Below are 7,650 nucleotides of genomic sequence, written 5' to 3'. Positions count from 1 at the left end.
CACATCGTTCAGGGCAAATTCCCCGGACTTTGTGAGTGCGGGGACAGCATTACACGTGTGCACTATACATAGGTCACTACCTATGTATAGCGTCACAATGGTAACTCCGAACATGGCCATGTAACATGTCTAAGATCATGTAATTGTGTGGGGGGACAATTCCATGATCCCCCGGGTCTCTAGCACAGAACCCGGGTACTGCCAAACTGCCTTTCCGGGGTCCCCACTGCAGCTGCTGCCAACCCCTCAGACAGGTTTCTGCCCTCCTGGGGTCCAGGCAGCCCTGGCCCAGGAAGGCAGAACAAAGGATTTCCTCTGAGAGAGGGTGTAACACCCTCTCCCTTTGGAAATAGGTGTGAAGGCTGGGGAGGAGTAGCCTCCCCCATCCTCTGGAAATGCTTTGATGGGCACAGATGGTGCCCATCTCTGCATAAGCCAGTCTACACCGGTTTAGGGATCCCCCAGCCCTGCTCTGGCGCGAAACTGGACAAAGGAAAGGGGAGTGACCACTCCCCTGACCTGCATCTCCCAGGGGAGGTGCCCAGAGCTCCTCCAGTGTGTCCCAGACCTCTGTCATCTTGGAAACTGAGGTGTCTGTGGCACACTGGAGTGCTCTGAGTGGCCAGTGCCAGCAGGTGACGTCAGAGGCTCCTTCTGATAGGCTCTTACCTCTCTTGGTAGCTAATCCTCCTTCCTAGGTGGCCAAACCTCCTTTTCTGGCTATTTAGGGTCTCTGCTTTGGGGATCTCACCAGATAACGAATGCAAGAGCTCATCAGAGTTCCTCTGCATCTCCCTTTTCACCTTCTGCCAAAGGTTCGACCGCTGACTGCTCAGGACGCCTGCAAAACCGCAACAAAGTAGCAAGACAACTACTAGCAACCTTGTATCGCTTCATCCTGCCGGCTTTCTCTACTGTTTCCAGGTGGTGCATGCTCTGGGGGTAGCCTGCCTCCTCTCTGCACCAGGAGCTCTGAAGAAATCTCCAGTGGGTCGATGGAATCTTCCCTCTGCAACCACAGGCACCAAAAGACTGCTCACTGGTCCTCTGGGTCCCCTCTCAGCACAACGAGCGTGGCCCCTGGAACTCAGCAACTCTGTCCAAGTGACTCCCACTGTCCAGTGACTCTTCAGTCCAAGTTTGGTGGAGGTAAGTCCTTGCCTCTCCACGCTAGACTGCATTGCTGGGTACCGCGTGATTTGCAGCTGCTCCGGCTCCTGTGCACTCTTCCAGGATTTCCTTCGTGCACAGCCAAGCCTGGGTCCCAACACTCCTTCCTGCAGTGCACAACCTTCTGAGTTGTCCTCCAGCGTCGTGGGACTCCCTTTTGTGACTTTGGGTGGACTCCGGTTCAGTTTTCTTCTAAGTGCCTGTTCCGGTACTTCTGCGGGTGCTGCCTGCTTCTGTGAGGGCTCCCTGACTTGCTGGGTGCCCCCTCCATCTCCTCCTCCAAGTGGCGACATCCTGGTCCCTCCTGTGCCACAGCAGTACCCAAAAACCTCTACCGCGACCCTTGCTGGTAGCAAGGCTTGTTTGTGGTCTTTCTGCGTGGGAACACCTCTGCAAGCTTCATTGCGACGTGGGACATCCGATTTCCAAAGAAGAAGTCCCTAGCTTTCTTCTTTCTTGCAGAACTCCAAGCTTCTTCCATCCGGTGGCAGCTTCCTTGCACCCTCAGCTGGCATTTCCTGGGCTCCTGCCCACTCTCGACACTGTCGCCACTATTGGACTTGGTCCCCTTGTCTTACAGGTACTCAGGTCCAGAAATCCGCTGTTGTTGCATTGCTGGTGTTTGTTCTCCTTGCAGAATCCCCCTATCACGACTTCTGTTCTCTCTGGGGGTAGTAGGTGCACTTTACACCTACCGTTCAGGGTCTTGGGGTGGGCTATTTTTCTAACCCTCACTGTTTTCTTACAGTCCCAGCGACCCTCTACAAGTTCACATAGGTTTGGGGTCAATTCGTGGTTCGCATTCCACTTTTGGAGTATATGGTTTGTGTTGCCCCTATACCTATGTGCTCCTATTGCAATCTACTGTAATTGTACACTGCTTGCATTACTTTTCGTGCTATTACCTGCATAATTTTGGTTTGTGTCCATATATCTTGTGTATATATATTATCCTCATACTGAGGGTACTCACTGAGATACTTTTGGCATATTGTCATAAAAATAAAGTACCTTTATTTTTAGTATATCTGTGTATGTGTTTTCTTATGATATTGTGCATATGACACCAGTGGTATAGTAGAAGCTTCACACATCTCCTAGTTCAGCCTAAGCTGCTTTGCCATAGCTACCTTCTATCAGCCTAAGCTGCTAGAAACACCTCTTCCACACTAATAAGGGTTAACTGGACCTGGCACAAGTTGTAAGTACCTCTGGTACCCACTACAAGCCAGGCCAGCTCCCTACACAACAGGAGCGGCCCTCGGCTTTCAAAACCAGCCTCAGAGGACTCCAGCCCACTGCCAGGCACAGTTTTCTCATCAATAATTTGATTGGTGATATTATCAATTATGTCATAGAAGATGTCATGACTGGTGTTTGGTACTTAGAAGCGCACGCCGCGGGTGGTAGTTATAGTAACAGTAGGGCAGGAGTTATAGTTTCTTGAGATAAGTATCGCTATAACTGCTGAATCGCTGTGGTTTTGTATGCGTAAAATCTGAACATGACTGTAACATTCCTATAACCGTTGTTTTTTGTAGTGAATTTATAAGGTTTTTTTCAATTCTTTTTTTTTAACTATAACGTCCCTGTAACCTTTGTTGTTTTCAGCTGCTGGGGGATAAGGTTCTTGGGGCCAAAACTGGCCCAGAGGTGGGCTGCGAGCGCCCCATCTTCTGTAATAAAATAAAATAAATTCCCCGAGGGCTTGGCTTATCTGTGGGTGCCAATAAAAGCAAGCACAGATAACCACAATGGTTTTTAGAGCATCCGTTTATCCTCCGTATATCTGCGGCAAATTTAAAAAGAAAACATTTGGGCCCCCATCACCAGGCTTAGGGAAGAAGAGTATTCCTACCCTGACGCCTATGTTTTTTTGTCCACCTAAAAGTGAAATCCTAGATTTCTGGTGCTTTGCAACAGTTTTCCCCTGTCCTTGGATGTGAATGGCTGCTCATTCCATTGCCTATTGAATGGCACCTTTTTTATGGGGATTGGTTTACGAGAAGTAAGCCAGCCGGTCACGAGGGGTGGGGGTAACACTAACACTGTGCCCTATTTGCACCAATAGGTAAAGCAGCATGAGACACTCTTTGATCCAATCCCTCCTATCCTCAGGTCTAATGACAGACCACTGACTTTACAATTGAAAGATCGTGCCTTCCTTTGTTATAAGTTATTGATTTTTGACCTGGACACGTATCGTACGGGGAGCTTGCCAAAGGGCCTGGTTTAGAATTTGGCGAATGGAATACTTCCTCACAAAGGGAATAAACCATCCCAGTTCCAACGAGTGCTGTGGGACACACTCGTAACCCGGTGGGCGGGATATCCGTCATACTTGTGGCAGTCACCTGTCCACCCAACTCCAAATCAAGCATGGATTGTCTAATATGACGGAGCATCATTTCTGCATCATGTGAACCAATAAGATCGCTTATGGCCAATTACAAGAATATTTGGCACCCGATCACTAATTTAACTCTAGCTCACTTGTAATCCTCTGTGACAGGAGAAAGGCGGGTTCTGTTCCGCAGCAGGGCTCAGGAGAATAGCAATTTATAATTTCATAACCACACATTCATCTTCTCAATCCATTTATGATGTGAATAATTGGATGAAAGGAGTGACTGCAGCAGAGGTGGTCCCCTTGACAATTAGAATTGTTGCTCCCTTGCTCATCATGCTGCAGATGTTTACTGTAAGCAGTGGGATGTGTTCAGCATTTAATGTCACTCTCCCCTCTAGTTATAAGTTCAGTACAATGTGGCTAACAGCTGTGTGTGCGTTATGCCACAATTTCTGAAGTGATAGTAACATATTCAGTGCAAAGATTATTCTATCTATACAGTGTGTTTTGCACATGGAAACTTATTTAAAGTTTGGTGGGCAGAGGTTCAAGCAGTGGAGGTGGGAAGTGGAGCTTATGCACTCCCATCATCAGCTCACCTGAATCTCACCTGCTAGGTTTGGACCTGGCCAGTGGGCAAGTGACTTTTTTTACTGAAAGTGCCCTGACCAAAATGGCGGGCGCCGTTGCTGAGAAGAAATAATGGTGGCCAGTCCGCCATGTCATGGTGAGTCAGTCGACTCTGTGTTTTGTTTTCCAAAGGTAAACTTCCACAGCAGGAGTCTTTTTTGAGAAAACAATAAAATAATGTCTCTTTGTTTAATTTCAAAGTCATTTTATTGACTTTTTTTATACAAGCTGAGGAATACAGATATAGTACACATAGAGAGGAACAGGTATTTGGAAGAGTATGCCAGATACAGTTGAGTACATTAGCATATATTGGTGAGGGGGGCTCATGGAAACGGAGTATCCAGGTGCAGCTGTTTATTGTGATGGTATTACAACACTGTCTCTTGTTTCTTATGTAATGCAGAAGAGAGAGACATGTTGTGTCATGTTCCGCCCTTCTCTTACTACCCTTGTCAGATGGAACTGGGGTGCGACTCCGGGTTCTGCACATTCTGGTCTGGCCGAGATAGGGGCTACCCTGTCCAGTAGCCACAGTGCTGCTGACAAGGTAGATGCTAATGCAGTCCGTGCCCTCCAGAAGGAGTCCCAGAGGAAAAACCCAAAAGGGAATAACCTCTTGCGCAGGAATTTCAAGAAGCAGGATAGAGAGAGTGTCAGGATAAGAGGACTACAAGGACTGGTACAACAGGAAGCTGCAGGAGAAATAAGCAGGAAATACTCCAAAATAGGCAGGAGCGAGGTCCACCACCAACAGGAAGTGTTGCAACTCAAGGAAGAAATTAACCCAGGCTCCTTATATACTGATGAACAGGAAGCGACAAACAGGAAAAAGAAATACGCCATCTTGGATTCGAAACCTATATTGAGAAAACTGGAAAGGACACCATCTTGAAAGAGGAAAGGTGGACGGCAATCTGGGAAGAAGAAATATGGCCCCAATATTCAGGAGAAAGAAGTGGAAAAAGAAAGCAAGAACAAGGCACCTAGGACTCATAAGAAGGTGAGTATATTATAGGGGGACCGAGTGGGGAACCTGCAAGGTAACACCAACCCATGCTTTGACTGCGGCGAGGTCCGTAGCCCGATCCCGGGCACCCGACCTCGCTGCAGGCAAAAAGAGGAATGCCGCAGCTAAGCGAGCAGTCCACAGTGGATCCGAAGGCCAGAGAAGAGGAACGCGGACCTCACCACAGGTCTGGAATGTGACGCCACGGGCTCAGAGACCGCTCGCGGCGTAACATGATATGGCGGTGTAGTGTAATAAAGAGGAGATGGAATACCCAGGGGAGGATCATAAGATGGGTAGCAAGAGATAAGGCGGGGTGAGAGGATAGGTGAAATGAGAATAGTACAGAGAAAAGAAGGGGAAGTAGTAGGAAGTGAGGCTGGTATGGAGGGAGAGGTGGGTCAGAGGGAAGAAGGAGGGGAGGCGAAGAGGATGATATAGCATCTGCTATGGAGACAGGTTTGAAATGATTATGTCTGATTTGGAGCAGATTTCATATTCTTTCACTGATGGTGAGCTGAGAGTTATCAGCTTCTCTGTAGAACTGTACTCATGCCCAGCAAGTGTGGGTCAAATGTTTGGATAGGTCTTTCCATTCAAAGAGAATGGCTTTAAGGTCAGTTAAATCACAGATATCCCATTGGAAGTGGTCTTCTTTGCTTAGTTAAGGGTTTGTATCTGGAGAGAATTCCTAGAGCAATGGAGGCTAGGTTAGGTGTCCAGTTTATATGTAGAAGGTGTGAAATGGTTTCACTGAGTTCCGTCCAGACTTTCTTCGAGAAGATGCAGTCAAGTATCATGCGTTTCAGGTCACCTGGTTCTCTTTTGCAGTTCCAGCAAGTATCAGACTCACAGTGACCTAGATTAAACAGTACAACAGGGATTTATTGAGCCATATAAGCAGTCCAGTATCTACTTTGAGTTAATGCTGGTGTAATCTTGTTCAGGGTAAGCTTAACCCATATGGACGTACAATTCAGTGCCTCAGGTATTGTTTGTATTGTTTAAGAGAGATTCCCATGTGTTTTATATCGATTTAGAATAGAGGTTCTGGGAGGGAGAAGAGAGTAAAGTTTGGAGGCTATGTATCCTCCTCTGGTAAATGTGTGTAATGTGTTGGGTAGGTCGGTATGTCCCGGGGGTTCATGTCTGGATATGATTGCTTTTATTTTTAAGAAATGTAAACGTCTATTGGCCTCATTATGAGTTTGGCGGCCCCGCAGAGGGATGCCTCTGCCTTGGTGGTGATGTTCCCCCCCAAGCGTATCACAATGTTCCCTCCGAGCTGACCGGTGGGAACATTGTAATACGCGTTCCCACTGGTTAGTCCGGCGGGAACAGTGCTACGATATAGGACTCGGCTCCCTTAAGTGAGCTGAATTCTACACAGTAGCACAGAGGAGGATGATCAGCATCCTCAAAATGTGCACTGTCTGCAGAGGAGACGGTGCACATTCTGACGATGTGGGCGGGGGGGGGGGGCTCTGGCTTTCCACCAGCCTTTTCATGGCAGGATCCCCACCATGAAAAGGCTGGTGGAAAGTGGAGTTGTAATCAGCCAGGTGGCACTGAGTTCACCAACGCCTGCCTGGTTACAATCTCTGACCGCCATCACCACGTCGGAAACAATGTTCCTGGCAGGGATGGCGGTCTTTAGGTGGCTGTTCTTGCCAAATTTGTAATTTGGCAGTTAGACTACCTGGAGTGTGGCGGTTCCACTGCCACCGTGAGGCTGTCGGTCCTATGACCGCCAGCCTCGTAGTGAGGCTGTAAGTCTTCTAGTCCAGATTTAAATTTCGCTTCGGAGAAGGGTAGGGGCTGAGAAGGAGATCCCAGAATGCCTTTTTGAATCCCTTTCTCTAGAAAGAGTGTCTTGCCCTCAGATTTCAGCTAATGATTCTGCCACAATGAGGCTAGGAATGACAAGCGCATTTTGTTTGGGAGTTTGTTGTCAATTTTATGAAGGGTCTGTGTAGTGCTGGAGAGAATGATTGCAAAATGTTCTGCTTTTATTTTCTTAGTGGTAATAAGAGAAAGGCTAGAGGTTTAGCAAGATCATTTTCAATGGCAAACTATGAAGGACGTATTGTGCTAGGTGGGGAGAGCCAGAGACTTCCCTGCCTAGCTAAGAATGTGTTTTGGTATCTTCTGTAGTCAGGTAGGTTTAGGCCTCCAAGTCTTTTAGTGAGCCTTAGTTTCTTTAGAGCAATCTTTGATTTTTTTGAGTTCCATAAGAACTTGGTGAGTATTATATCTATTTCGTTAAAGAAAATATCTGAGAGGTAGATTGGAAACATGCTAATTAAGGAGTTAATAGGAGGTGTGGTCTTTATTTTGATGGATTCTATTCTGCCCCACCATGTGATGAATCTGGAGGTCCATTTGTCTAGGATGTGTAATTTTTTATTGTGTTCAATGGAATTCCTGAGGGTTTTGGTAATACAGATTCCCAGTCAATTTATTTTCTCTGGGGCTCATTTACAACCATAAT

The sequence above is a fragment of the Pleurodeles waltl genome, chromosome 12, assembly GCF_031143425.1.
Source record: "Pleurodeles waltl isolate 20211129_DDA chromosome 12, aPleWal1.hap1.20221129, whole genome shotgun sequence".
NCBI classification, from domain to species: domain Eukaryota; kingdom Metazoa; phylum Chordata; class Amphibia; order Caudata; family Salamandridae; genus Pleurodeles; species Pleurodeles waltl.
This window is presented reverse-complemented; position numbering follows the sequence as displayed.